Genomic DNA, 16,207 nt, shown 5'->3' on the forward strand with positions numbered 1-16,207 from the left:
CCTCTCCCTTGGTCGCAGAGCGACAAACCCTGGGCATTGATGGTTTTTCAGTAAGCCGAACAGCTAGAGAACTCGATACGACACAAAGGACAGAGTCCTCAAATCGCGATAACAACTCGGCTTATCAATTAGTATTAAACCGTATTAGGGAATTTAATACTCCGCAGAGTCGACGAAACAGTATTTTCCAGGAGGAAAATACACCGATTTTCCAGGAGGAAAATAATGTAAGAGAACGTCAGGAGGCGTCATTACAAGAAACTGGACATCATCCCCGAGGAGATGCACCAGCCAGATCGCAAAGCGAACCTCAATTAGGGCTTCGCGCGATGCTAGCAATGCGAGTACGATCCCCTATGCTGAGATCGGCTCCAAAATCAACAAAATCGCAATTTTGTTCCCAACCGGAACAAAAAGCAGAAATCGAGGATTTTTGCAGACGGCGACAACCGGAAGGAGCTTTCCCTCCGAAACCGGTAGTTCTGCCTGAATGCGAGCATTTGAGGCACGCTATGGAGGAGTTACCCACTTATGTGGTAGCCCCAAGTCCCAGAATACACAGGGTGTACAGCCATCCTGTGGAAATGGAAAGTGTAAGAGAAACCATGCCATTGTCAAACCCGTCAAGAGGATCATGCCATAGCTTACAGGAATTCCGAAACAACGAATGTTTCGATGAAAGAACCACCGGACAGGACTTTCGAAACACGGAAAGTTTCGAGAGGCGCGGTGAAGGACAGCGTCTTCAAAGCAGAGAAGGCTTTGGAGATGCTGGCAATACGGAATTGGAACCAAGCGTCGAAGCAAAGGTCGTCCGACGCCAGGGGTCGCGATGCCCCCAGGTTGGAGCATTTAGCGATCCCTGGGAGGAGAGGGGTGCGTTGCGCACAGGAGCGCCTCGCACTTCGTTCGAGCCGGATACTGACGACCTAGCGGAAGCGCTAGGGGGTGGAGGAATGCCAGAGAGTCACCCTGAAGCCGAGAGAGGCTTGGGGGTGGCCTCATGGCGGGGTCAGTACCTCCAAAAGGAGTTCTACATTCCACAGGAGCGAACCGAAGCAAATCAACCACCCGTCGTACTCAGACAGGAACTGAGTCCCAAAATCCCTAGGGCTCAGGTCTGGGAGGCCAGCCGGCCGTTACGGCGAAGGGTACATGTGGTCGGCGGGGGCGGAGTCGTAGGACACGCCCCCTCGAAGGAACCCGACCGCGACCCGACCGGAGGACAGAAGCTGGTATATTTTATGAGAATAAGTACCTATAATTATCTATACATCTAGATTTACATAATATTGGAAATAGGTACACATACACTGAAAGACACATTGGAAGATTAGAAAATGTACTGAGTGATATTTCTGGGTTATTGGGTATGTTTGAATAAACTGTTTATACGGGTATTATTCACAATTATCAATTCTTTTGTATTTTTTTTATACTTTAAAACTGTGGTATTTATCTTTATTTCAAGTGGAAGCATGTTATACAGTTTTGGAGCGAAATAGTAGACTGAACGTTGGGTATGACTTTTTTTGTAAAGGGGTATATCAATGGATAAATTATGTACATTTCTGGTGTACTTTGTATTTGCCTTAGAATAATTGATATTGTTTGAGTATATCCATATAAGACACTGGTGTGAATACATGGGTTCCTGAAGTTGACACTGCGACTGAACGAAAATGTCAATCACAAGACACGCATCGTGTTTTGTTTGACATAACTCTGACATTAGAGCAGATTTCATTGTATTTGATTAATCAAGAATATCTTATATGTATGAACCTAAAAATGTTGGGATTTGAGTGAAGATTTAAGTAGGCACCTTTTAGCCGAGAATATGTATTTTGAGAAATGTTTTATTTTAGACTGCTAGGATTCACAGACATGTCCTCAAGACTTCTGAAGAGTAATTTTGAATTTTATACTGTCGATTTTGAGAATGAATATATTTTTGCTACATCAATAAACGTTGCAAATTTTTCCAAAAAAATATATTAAAATTTATTGCAGGAAATAATGGGAAAATTTCAATGTGCAAGGTTTTTTTACATAACAAGTAGTACTTGTATTGCCCAAAGGCAAATTTTCTCCTTGAAAAAACATTGTCCCTTTGATTTATGTACTTTTCACCTTCATGTTGTATGCTGACTAAGTTCCAAAAATCTTACAAAGTCAATTAACCGTATGATAATGCGAATGGGCACACTTCATTTAAAAATGCCATGAAAATAGTTCTAATTTCTTAATGGAATAAACAGACCCCCCATGAAATTGATCTACTATAAAAACCTTAGCATTTCTCAATTTATGTTGGAAGACCCATATAATCTACAGTAAATCGAATATCCATCGCTCAATATCAGTCGGAAATTAAGGTGGCAGCTCTTGCTTCTCGAAATAGGGTTAATTTCACAACTGTATTTCAACGTTATTGTTCTGTGGGTTACTCAACTCATTTCTCGATGCCAATATGCAAAAAAGGAATATACTTCCATTCCATTAACAGAAAGTGACTCGTAAAGAGTATCTCTAAATAATTATTAATTTGAATAAGTGAACCATTAACATTTTTGATTACTAACTTTGCATATATATGATGTTTTCCAGATGAGTTTAAGTACTTCCAGTTAGAGATAGTCATCAGTTAAATTAAATCTGAATAAGAAAATCAATTATCCAATTCAATGAATAAGTACAAAATGTTATGCACGATTTTATCAAGAACAGAAACAGGACCTGCTAAATTCGGTCGAATAAATTCAGAATGATTTAATATTTGAGTACATCTCTAGATTTGTAAAAATCATAAATATTTATTTTTTATTTGAATTTGTACGAAAAAGAGTTTCAAAACAAAAAAAATACAGGATGAACATAGCCGAAGCTTGAAAATTTGTCATAGTTTTGTGTTCAGTATTCATATTAACATCTTATACAATCCTTTGAGAACACTTTTTTACACGAGAACCAAAATAGTGTCTCTCGCCGCGCGTTTCGCTAACCAAGTTAGTATCATCAGGAGATGACTAATATTGTAACTTACAGACACATTATTCTCCTTTTAATTCCTTAAACTTTTAGCGAGTCATTTTGAGCCAAATTCATTACCTTTATTTTATTGCCTTCGTGAGAACTGTATTGTAGCGTTGCCTTTCACCTATATTTGTTTTATTACATTTGGTAACTATCTTTACCTTCAACATTGAAGTATTTTTCATTAAATTATGTCTAGTCAGCACAATTGCAAAATCTTTCAGTATCATTTCAATCTCTAAGCTATTATTTTATACAGGGATGCGCAAAAGTCCGGAATAAAATGAATATCTTTTTAAACAGTATTTTAGGAAAAAACGATGAAACACGTCAGTTGATTTCATGTTGTACACATTTTTTGGCAATAAAATGAATTTTTTTTTCAACCCCCTAGCTGCAACCCTCCCCAATTTTATTTTTTTTTCAAATGCAAACCTATGTCACGTATGGGCTCATTGAAATGTTCTTAAAAAATGGAATCTGACCATTTCCTTCATTTTTTTTACTCATGCAATTACCACGAAATGAGAAAAAACTCTTTTAAAACCAAAAAAATTAGAAATACCTACTTAGTGCTATCTACGGGTGAATTAACGTTGCAAAAAAAAAGTGGTGATGATGTACATTGCTCAACAATTGCTAAGGATCACCAGTACCTACTTTCTAAAAGTTTACAAATTTTAAGAACAGACCAACAGGGCCAGGCACCACAACAAATTTTATTGATTTGTGTGAAGAACTGATAACGTAATGTAGCATCAATATTCTGTGGATTTTATTTTTTCACCAAAAACTTACACATAAAATTAGTTCCATCCCAAGCAATTGTTGACCAGTGTACCTCAAAAAGAGAAAAAGGTTGTTGCATTTTTTGTACCAAAATGAATGTCCTGATAAGAACTATTGTCATGACTCAGTTTTAAAATTGTGTCATTTCTGGGTGAAATTGAAATTGTATGTATGTTTAGTTTATTAATTGGGTACCTTCAAAGTGTTCTTTTTTAATTTGCTAAACAAAAATGGTATTGTCAGAGAGGCAGCGTATCGAAGTCTTGATATTGTTGGGATGTGGGGATAGAATGCGGAGACAAAGTGAGGTGTGTGCTTTATTTAATGCAAAATATCCGGAAAATCACATTTTCCAGGCTACTGTGATTAAGGTCTTACACAAATTTGAAGAACATGGTACAGTGAAGGACTTGCCCAGAAGTGGCCGGCCACATATTTTAGAAGAAGATCAAAAATTGGACATTGTCGTATCTCTGCAGGAAGATCCACACTTGTCAACGGTTTCATTACCCCAAAACAATCTTGCGTCTAGACGTACGATTGGGAGGTTTTTGAAAACAAAAAAATACCACCCATATAAAGTATGTCTTGTCCAAGAGCTCTTGGAAGATGACTATGATAGATGTTTGCAATTTTGTGTGAAAATAATGAGGCGATGTGACGAGAATAATGGGTTTCCATCGGACGGAGCTACTTTTTATTTACATGGAGTAGTTAACAGGCACAACTATCGATTCTGGAGTCAGGAAAACCCACACTGGATATGCGAAGCTCGTACGCAGCGTCCTCAGAAAGTAAATGTATGGGCAGGCATCATCAAGAACAGAATATTGGGGCCATACTTTTTTGAGGGAAACCTTGCAGCTGCACGCTACTTAGACTTTTTACGCTTTGAATTAGTCCCTGCTTTAGCTGTTATGTTCCCCAATGAAGCAAATCCAGATATCCCCACTGAAACACTTTGGTTCCAACAGGACGGCGCTCCCCCACATTTTGGTATCAATATCAGAGAATATCTCGATGATATATTTGCAGGACGCTGGAGTGGACGCCGTGGTACAATTGCATGGCCGCCAAGATCCCCAGACTTAACGCCATCAGATTATTTTTATTGGGGATATATGAAAGACAAGGTTTATCAAAATAGGCCGGCTAATATTGAAGATCTAAAAAGCAGAATTAGAGTGGAATCACATTACATATCGGCTGAGGCCATTCGGAATTCCGTAGATGGGTTTTACCATCGCCTAGGAGCCTGTCAAGTAGACGGTGGAGGCTATTTTCAGCATCTGTTACGTTAATTCACCACAAAAAAATATAAAGGGTATGGTCAAAATCCATTTTTTACGAGCTTTTCAATGATCCCATACACGATATAGGTTTGCATTTGAAAAAAAAAAGTTAGGGAGGGTTGCAGCTAAGGGGTTGAAAAAAAATTCATTTTATTGTCAAAAATGCGTACAACGTGAAATCAATCGACGTGTCTCCGAGTTTTTTTCCTAAAATACTGGTTAAAAAGATATTAATTTTATTTCGGACTTTTGCGCACCCCTGTATACATCTGTTGTAAAAGTTATTTTACGTAAATTAGTATATGATTGTGGTTTTTATAGTTAACAGAATTTTTGTTAAAGGTTTGGTAACCACTTTCCGTTACCCATCATATTTTTCCCTAATTCAACTTCATTCACATCGTATGCCGTAAAGCACAGTTTCTAAACTCTTCGAGTTTTCATTAACGTAATTCAGAGCCTAATATTGCCATGAGGTTCAAAATATTCTTTCGTCTTCAATCCTGTTGCACTAGAAGACAACCTAGTTCTTCTTAGATGAGCCCGTATACACAGTAGAGCCTCATCTTGTTTTTGGCCACATAAGAAGCTTACGTAATCACTCTACCAGTAATGCCGTTAGCACCATCTGGTTTATACGTGATCCCGTATCGTAGCTTCTGGGAATACTGCCATCCTGAGCTTAGCTGTTGGACCCATCTTCCCTTCTTTCAAAGTTAGGTGTTGGTGTTGAGAAGTTGATAAATGTTTCCACTCGAAACTTCGAAATACACCTGATGAATGGAAGTTTTCCATGTAAGTGAAATTTCAAATCAGTTATCTTTTATATATCACGTTGTATAGTATAACTATAAATTATATCTGTTTCAATTCCATTATGGATGTTTGAAGTACAAACTGACTGAGAAAAAGTTATTTCCGTGTAATCTCATGCCCAAATATTCAAGAGTAGTTATTTCAGATAGATTTTTTCTTTCCGTTTGTATCTGAAATAAACTTCTGTGCATGATCTACACACCTTTGTGGGGAGTTGTCTTTGATGTATTTAATTTTCCATTTTCGATATAAAGATTGAGAAGCCAAATGTTTTTTTTTTCAAAGATGATAAATCTTTTCCAGTGACACTTTATCGAATATATGAATGAACCCATAAAATAGAAACCCTAATTAGATAATTTTTCTCCATAAAAAAATCTTGGATATTATTAGGAATTTATGGAGGCGCCTGCAACAAGTTGCTCCTCACTCTCATCATCGGTCACTTTTATAGTCACCAGAAGGAAAAACTGTTTATTGGTCAAGAAGCACATCTCGATTCAGATTCGATTCTTCTCAATTTCAGGTTCACAAACCCAGCTCATTGGACGCCCTGTAGTCAATCCTGATCGCATACATCTTTTGTGTGTATTCGTATACTTCAGAATCGAATTATCATCATTATTGACAGTCAGGACGGTGATGATTTGAACAACAGAATAGAAATCATTTTTAATATCAACATTGCATACTTCATTATCTATATTTTTAATCGTTTTAACAGCACTCTCCTATGAGTTACTATTCATGAAAGCATTCATATCTGAATAATGCATTAAAAACCAAACCGTTAAAGTTATGTTGTTCGGTAATATTGATATACAGTTAAATAATTATGCGGGTTCAAGACTAATGAGATTCCTAGTGGATTTTAATTTGCTATCATTTATGATTCGTTGAACTCTAAACGTCATGGGTTGAATATGCATTTTGGGATAGACTAAAATCATCATTTTGACTTTTTGGTGGAAGAACATGATAGAATTATGAAAACAGTATTGGTTCACTCAAAAACTATTATCAGGAACCTTTTTTCTGAATATTCCTACAATTGTATCTATAATATAACTCCAATTAATCTCGTTTAAATACTACAACTTTTTGATTTTTGAGTTAGGCTATTAATTTAGGATTAATTCAAATAATAATAAAATAGGTGTGAATGAATAACTTGTCAAATTTGGTGAACTCATTTGTGTGGATACCAAATGGAAAAAAAGCACTACTTCGTCTTGGAGTTACTAATATTGAGCCACCCTATTCTGCAGTACACTACCATTTGGTTAACGAAACCTTAACGAAATATCATTAGTCTTGGACGATCAGGATCTCAATGAAAATTAACAAGTATATTTCTCATGAACGAACTTATTTTACGCACATTCATTCCGATTATGAGGCTGACATCATACCAAAAATTTTGAAAAAAAATCACTAGAATATATGATGACTTTTCGTAAAAATTTTGAACGGATTAACGTAAATAGAAAACTAAATTTGAATTAGGATGCTATTAGATGTGTGACCAGAATTACTCATAATTTTTTATGTTTACATTTAAAATTAGCATAACATTATTGAAATGTGTGATATTTGTTCATCTACTGGCAAAACAAAGAACAATACTGGGTGTTAATTAAGTATGTTCCATAAATTCAACAGGCGATTCTTTAGGTAATTATAAAACGAAATGTTCATTTAAACATGGGTCCGCAAATCCTTCGTTCTCAAGATACAGGGTGTTAAAATAAAAATAAAGAAAAAGTTACTCGTAAATGTTTTAAATATTCTTTAACTAATTTTGTTGTAATTTGGCAATGGTATTTATAACATTAAGGAGCTAATTTAGCCCGAACGTGATTCAATTTATCAAGTCCAGTGGCGTCTCGAGCGGGATTTGAACGAATATTTTTGACCTAAAAATGTACGCCACTGACTGTGCAATTTTCATCATTTCTTTGGATTTAGCAATTAGAAATACAACTTTTTTGTCTCTTGAATTTTTTTCGTATCTTGCTTAGTTTTTGAGAAAAAAAAGTCGACCTAATTGCATATCCCTGGACCTCACAAGGAATGATATGGGGAATTAAATGTTTCTTTTGGAAATTATTATTTTTACAATTTTTCATTACTAATTATGTAACAATAACAACAAATATTAAATAACATTAACATCTAGACTAACGAATTGCACTAAATTAAGTGTTGGAAATGACCTCCTTCGGCTTCAATACAACCGTCTAGCCGCCGCATCATTGAATTTCGCACTTTTCTGAAAATACCTGGCGTATTTTTTATTATGTCACATGAATTAATGATTTTATTCCGTAAATGCTCTTTACTTTGACTAGCAGTTTTGTATACCAACGGTTTAAGGTGTCTCCAGAGAAAATAATCTGAGGGATTCATTTCGGGCGAGCGAGGTGGCCATGGGTGTTGGCCTGCTCTCCCAATCCAGCGATTATGGTAATTTTCATCCAAAAATTGCCGTGCCACAACACTAAAGTGTGTTGGAGCACCATCGTGCATTTACCACATACAAAATCTTTCTATGACTGGAATTTATTCTGAAAGTCCAGGTAAAACAAATTCTAAAAATCTTTGGTATTCTTCTCCATTAAGTCTAGGTGGAAGGAAGTGAGGCCCAATGAGATGGTCACCGACAATTCCAACCTAAATATTAAAAGAAAACTGTTCTTGAAAATTATTTTCTATCAAGGCGTGTGGATTGTTTTCGGCCCAAATGTGATTGTTGTGGAATTGAATTGAATTGCGAGAAAAACAAGCTTCATCTGTAAGCAACCTGGATTTCTTCTTATTTTACCGCGTAACCAATTAGAAAAAGCTAGTCTTACAGGCAAATCTCTGGGCAATAGAGCTTGCACACGTTGCATGTGATAGGGATATAGCTGCTGGACTATATTATACCCATGGGCTATATATTACCCATGCCATACTGTGGCATGGGTAATATTCAGTTCTTCAGCTATTTTCCGAGTACTGGTATGAGGATTTACTTCAATCTCATTCAAAACAGCTTCTTCAATTTGAACTGTTCGTACCGTTGCAGGCCTCCCAATGACAACCGTCGATCTTTTAAAGCTGCCTGTTTCAGAAAGTCGTGCATGGAGACGTACAAAAGTTCTTCTATTAGGCACTACACGCTGAGGAAATCTTTCATGGTAAATGCGTCTTGCAGCATTCGAGTTTCCGTGAGCCATTCCATAACAGAAATGCATATCTGCCATTTCACTGTTAGTAAATTGAACCATGTTTTATAAAAATGGTTCGAAAAATAACCACTAAACACACTTTTTATAACAATTATATATTAAAAGTTTATAAAGTTGACAACAACTGTCAAGTTGTTTATTAAATGCTGCAATCGTTTTCCAAGGCAACTCCTGATTATTATTTATGGTATTTTCAGAAGAGTGCGAAATTCAATGATGCGGCGCTAGACGGTTGTATTGAAACCGAAGAAGGCCATTTCCAACACTTAATTTAGTGCAATTCGTTAGTCTAGATGTTAATGTTATTTGATATTTGTTGTTTTTGTTACATGATTAGTAATGAAAAATTGTAAAAATAATAATTCCAAAAGAAACATTTAATTCCCCATATTATTCCTTGTGAGGTCCAGGGATATGCAATTAGGTCGACTTTTTTTTCTTAAAAACTAAGCAAGATACGAAAAAAATTCAAGAGACAAAAAAGTTCTATTTCTGATAGCCTAATCCATAGAAATATTAAAAATTGCGCACAAAAGTGAGCGACGTACAATTTCAAGTCAAAAATATTCGTTCAAATCCCGCTCGAGACGCCACTGGACTTAATGAATTGAATCTCGTCCGGGCTATGTATCTTGAGAACGAAGAATTGGCGGACCCATGTTTATATGGAAATTTCGTCTTAAAATTACCTGAAGAATTGTCTGTTGAATTTATGGCACAAACTTAATTAACACCCTGTATATAGGATTACATTCTGAACTACATTTTGAAGCAACACCAATATTGTGAAGCAAAAGGCAAAACAGTCAAGGTCATTTTAAAGAAGACCACATATATTAGATTATGTTTCTGCAGCTACAAGAGTGAATTGATCTCTGCTGTTTTCATGTGGGCATTTTGCCAAACAGGTTTCAACTGAATGACGGTGTCCTGGTCAGCTTCTGAAACGAAGCTCTAGGTTTATCGTCCGCTTTTTTCAATTTTTCATGGTGGCGAACCACACAGAAGAAGGGATCCAAATTCCTGATGACTTTACTATTATGCATACACTCAAGAGTCCGCAGCCTCTCTGTGGTCAAAAAGGTATAACTGTGAAGAGGTCGAGCCAAATTCACTTTACCACTTCAAAAAAGTATAGAACATTCAAAAGGAAAGGTATGATTGTGATACGGGTTTACTCCTGTGAGTGAAGTTATTTGATTCCATCTATCCAACATCCAGTGAGGCAGCATTCCTAGGTCTGCACGTAATTATGTCCTTTTTGTGTACTCTTCCTGGTGTACTGAGTTGAACATCAAAATGATGAGCAGCCACAGTTCGTCGCATATTTCTGATATGTACCGCTTTCAATGGAATCAAATGTGCCAAGTCACTTGAACACCTCCCGTGATTGTATCTATAGAAGAGAGACAAATCTCCAACCTTTCTTCGATGTTTCGGGTTATCAAGGCTGCACGTGATGTTCGCGTCTCCAATCAGGCGGATGACTCTTTTCTGGATGGAATCCAGCAACTTTAGGGTATGTTTGGGGGCAGAGCTCCAAAGAAGATCTGATCTGAGCTTTATAAAGCATCAAACGTTGCTAAGGTGTATATAGTTTTCTGGTTCAGAATAGTGTTTCAAGCTTTTGAGAGGAAGCCTTTGCAAGACATACTGGTGTCCATTTAAACCCCCAAAAAGCTTATCGAAGCAGAAAGCGGGGTTGTCTGGCATGACATTATTATATCCGGTTCGGAGACATTTATCTTCATGGAGAGCCATACACAGAAATGATACGACAAGCCGTAGCATCGAAGTTTGACCAGCAAACCCTTATGGCACACATGGTTAAAGCCCTTAGAAATATCAAGCGCAACAGCTCTCGAATCTCCATGTTTCTCGATTGCGTTATTCCAAATATGGGTGACATACGACATACGATAAAAGGTCGCCTGTTGATTTTTGTTTCCGAAAACCATATTGATGATAACTCAAGATGTAGAAGCCTTCCAAATATTTGAGGAAATGGTGGTTTACGACTTCCTCCATGATTTTTCATATCACTGATAGCAAAGCGACCGGTCTATAGTTATTTGAAAGATGTTTTCCCTTTTGGGAATAGGCTGAACGCGAGAATTTTTACTACAAGAAGGAAAAATTCCTTTCGAGCACTTCATCAAGGCCAAACACCTTGTTGATATTGAGCTGTTTCAAAATTCGCCGACATTGTCAATTCTAGTGTGTAAATAGTGGGTGGTACCTTTCCCAGAAAATCAACTGTGAAATGGGACGCAAATTGTTCAGCAAGTGGATTTGCTTTTTATATGGCTGTTGTTGCAATTGAACTAACCGCTTGTATTAGTGGTGGAACTGTGGATTTTGTGAAATTCTGATTAACAGCTTCAGCTACCAACCGGAAGGATCTAAACCCGGTGGGACTACCAAGCAGTTTATTCCTAATTCTCTGATTGTGAAGTTCTTTGCTTTCATTTATCCTAAGTTTGAAGCTGTTGCGGCATTAACAAACCTAGTTCGGTTTTCGGCACTTGAAATTTTGCGCCACTGTCGGTAGGCGAGATTTTTGGAGAAGACAGCTTGTTCCCAATTTTTGTTGGGCCAAGGATTGCCATTAGAAGGTAGTTTCATTGAAAAAGGAATATATGCATCCATGCATGATAGAATAACTTTCGTGGCTTCATTGAATGATGGGACTGATGTCGTGAGTTGACAACTCATTCTACTTGTACCATTATTGTACTGAATTTCTGATATGTGAGATAAGATTGGATAGAATCCATTTAAAATGATATAACGCCAATTTTTATTGTACTGAATTTCTCATATGTGGGATAAGATTAACTAGAATTCAATTTTAAATGATATTACGCCGATTTTTACAAGCCTCTCAGAGACCACCAAAGTGAGGTCACTACGAAATTGCATTGCCTTCATTTTATGAATTGGAAATATTTTTCTGAATTGGTTCCATTATCAGAATGAATTTGTAGATCCCCTTCGCGAAATAAATCACCTCAAACAATTTAGAAATGATTCAGGTGGCATGTTTCTGGCCAATTACAAATGCTTCAACGACTGGCAGTGACCCCATCTAGATCATCCTTAAAACATGTGATACATCGACGTATCACACTTCTAACTGTACTGAGCCCATTCGGAGCCTAATAACTGCCTGCCAGTCAAGAGAGTGTCTGAATGCAGAGTTTATGTTCATTTGAAGACAATAAAACTGGAATTTTATGTTTATATAGAATATGGGTATGTCTATGAAAGGATTAAATGATAATAACGTTTGTTGTTTGATACAAGTTTTGAATTTTTAAATTAATTCGAAAATTTATAAGTTATTGCTCATTGTGATTAATGATACTCCAACATATTTGTTTTTTTTTTCTCAGGTATTTGGTGGACTATATTCTTGTGATCAGCCATGAGATAGCATCTTCACTTATCTAAAACGGCCATTCCACCAAATGGCTGATGACGTTTGGTATTTCAGGTCACATTCGATCATGGCCTTTTGACCCGGATCCAGTTCTCTTCAGCCATGACTCTGACCGTGGAAGCCTATGTTCTTATATTTTTGACGTTTGGTTCGGAAAATCTTATTTCATATCCAAACGGCTTTTCAGTGTTACACGTCTTGAAACCGTACACAACGAAACACTTCTGTGTGGTTTATGCGAGGTTTCAAAAATTCCGTTTGGAAAGTTATCTTTTTGTGATTTGTACATTATTGTCCAATGGTGAATGCCTATATGAAGTGATCTTGGTGTTCTATTGACTAAATGATATATCATGATGTAGTATTAAATTATGCTTTTTGGTACAGTTTTTACATATGTTGGGATGTAGTATTAAATTATGCTTTTTGGTACAGTTTTTACATATGTTGGAATGACTACCGTTTTCAAGTGTGTGTTCTGCTTCAAGGCAGTTGAAGCAGTTGTTTCAGTTTTGATAAACAGGGTGTTTATGGAATATGCGGCTTAAAACTGAAGGACTATTTCTTGGACTGTTCTAAGGATATTTTGTCATTTGATGAATTTTGATAGGGCGCTTTGTTTCCAAGATACGGGGCGAAAAAAGAAGGTGATTTTAAAATTATTAACGTAGCCGAAATAAAAGTCTTGTCAGTGAAGTGCTCTATCGTGAATAGATCTAATAACGCAGAGGTGGCTGACATGCATTTCGTTTATGCCTAATAGAAAAACCTTCCAAAGTATAAATCAACAACTACGTGAAATAGGAGCATTGAAGCGTAATGGAGGATCAGGAAGGCCAATGACAGTAAAAACGTTAGAAGTAGAAGAGAATGTGCTGGCCATGATGAAAGAAGATCCAGGTATCTCTATTAGAAAAATTGCAAATACATTCTTAAAGACTATTTGTTGTACCAATACAACGAGTTCAGGCACTTTTTCCTGCAGATTTTCTTCCACGTATTGCATTCTGTCAATGGCTTCTGTGCACATTGGTTCGAATCCCTCAACTACTGATGCTTATTCTTTTTACCGATGAAGCCAGTTTCTCAAGAAATGCCATAAGGAATTTTCACAATAACCATGTTTGCGCTGAAGAAAATCCACATGGGGTGCTTGAAGATCGCTTCAAATATCAGTACTAGTTAAACGTTTGGGTGGGGATTGCAGATGTCTTCCTAATTGGACCGGTATTTCTGCCAATTAGACTTTCCGGCGAGGTATACCGCAATTTTTTGGAACAAATTCTACCTCAGTTTCTCAAGGATGTACCATTGGTTACAAGAAATGTAATGTAGTTTATGCACCAGCGCATTTTAGCATATTGGCTCGAGAGTTTCTAACAGTAACATGGTACATTTCATTTCTCATTTCTCATTGTTTTTAAAGGAATTTGAATTGAAATGTTTTTACCATTTTGAAAAAAAATATGTTCATATGGCAATTTCGAAAACTAATTGAATCATTACAGCATATTGCCGTTTTTTTAATGAAGTATAATTTGTTGAATTTCGCGTTATTGTATTTCTGATATTTTCTTCAATTACACATTCATCAACCAATTGTTTCATTTTCCGTTTTTTATTGTTTCTGGACGCAACTATGAGAAGATATGGAATTAAATACCAATGATTTTTCCTGACTTCACATATAAACTAATTATCATTCAGAATACTAGGAGAGAACTTTTAGGAACTGATTTGAATGGACATGTAATGAATGAAAATAAAGTTGGTTTACGTTTGGTTATTCAATACATTTCATCAATGAAAAAAAAGTTGAAAATTCTAATGTTTAATTACTTTTCATTGAAACTCAGGTGAAATTATTCATATGATTCAAATTCTTTATTTTTATAAAGCTCCAATTGGTAGAATTCAGTCAGTGATTGGGTGAATACCGACTTTATTGTTTCAAGTTATTTTTGACTCATACAGTAGTGTTGGATAAGGCAGATTAACATGAAAACAATTAACTTCGCAGGAACTGCTTTCTGATTTGTATCTAGTTCATCTAAGTTCTTAACCGAATCTCCAAAATAGTATTTATTTGAATAAACACTCATTTTACCCTTTTATATAATATAATATACATAGACTGTTATTTCGCAACCTACGTACATTCGAATAGCGATTTTTAAGTTTTTTACGTTGGTACACTCATCTCGAACACATGTTCGCAGTTTCAGCTGTTGAGCATGTTAAGTTACAAGTGTTTTCCGTGTTTGGCATCAAATTCCATGTAGAAAATAGAGTTAAGTGCTCAAAAACACTTGAAATGTTGACAGTGACATACGATGATTGTATGAAAACACGCTTTACACGGAAGGTCGCTCGCCCTGGACGTCCCAGCATATCAACAACCGATGAAAATGTTGAGGAAGTTAATAAAATTTCTATAGAGAATACTCGAATCATTATTAGAGAAGTTGCTGAGGATGTCGGTTGGTAGGCTCGTGTCATGAATTTTTTTTGAAGTTTCGAGTATGAAGCGTTCAGGAATTATTGAATGACGTCAACCGCGATCCACATCTGCCGAATCATGGGTATATGGTAATGACAGGAGTTATTGCCACATGGTCGTACGATCAATAAAGGGTATTATCTTAGAGAAATACCTCGCTTGCGAAAAGCAATACAATCATGCCTCGGCCACCGTAATAATCAGATTCGCCTCCTGCAATGTTTTCCTGTTCCCAAGATTAAAGAGAACCATGAAAGGACGCCATTTTGCGACGAATGAGGAGATGAAAATCGAATCGCTGAAGTAGCCCAAGGATATGGCAAAACACGCATATTAGTACTGCATTGAGAATTAAAAAAAAAACGCTGACAAAAAAGTGAGGAAATATTAAAATTTATAATTAAGTGCCGACAAATTGTATAAAATAGACCTAAAGTCTTACCATGGAGTTACTTTTTATTAAATTTCAAAATAAAACCAATTCTTCATCAAAAGGCTTTGGCAGTAGCCACCACATGGACATGTGTATTCTCTCGTTGTGTTGTAATGTTAAAACAAAAAACAAAAAGCAGAATTATTGGAATCAATATTTACGACTTGAACTGACCATTTTTGAAATGGTAAGGACCAGGTGTGAATCCAGTTCGGAAAATTAGATGGAACTAAGGGCTTAGTTACACGGAACCTCCAATAAAACAGGGTCAAATCATATATCTTAAATCAGTTTCCATTTATAAACCTAATACATTCTCGAAAAAGCTCACCCTTCATCCTTCTATAAAACATATCACATATGGAACACTATCAAATTTTAAATCGAGTTAGCTTCAGCTTAGAAAAATTATCGAATTATTGAAAACGTATACATTTTTAAATAACCTTCCAGCAAGTAACTTGAGTATACTTCAGAATCTTCGAAGAATGAAAAGAAGCATAAACAATCTGAACATGACCCTGTGTTTTCTTTGATACTTATTAGAAATTACCTGTAGGTGGCAGTAAGAACCACTGTCTTGAAGAGTTTAACAGTTTCGAAATTGAATTATTTTTAAAAACTAGTGGTGGTTTTTATTTTCATTCACACATTTACCGTGAATTC

The 16,207-nt window shown here is 36.2% G+C and overlaps 1 protein-coding gene across 2 annotated transcripts in view; it reads right to left on the reverse strand.

Moving 5' to 3' along the window:
* The window catches only part of LOC111512606 (uncharacterized), a 79,985-nt gene that overhangs the window by 14,067 nt on the left and 49,711 nt on the right, over positions 1-16,207 (reverse strand). The window lies entirely within an intron of this gene.

The sequence above is a fragment of the Leptinotarsa decemlineata genome, unplaced genomic scaffold (genome assembly GCF_025532065.1).
Source record: "Leptinotarsa decemlineata unplaced genomic scaffold, Ldec_3_MD MMD2_tig00026328_RagTag_RagTag, whole genome shotgun sequence".
Taxonomy (NCBI): domain Eukaryota; kingdom Metazoa; phylum Arthropoda; class Insecta; order Coleoptera; family Chrysomelidae; genus Leptinotarsa; species Leptinotarsa decemlineata.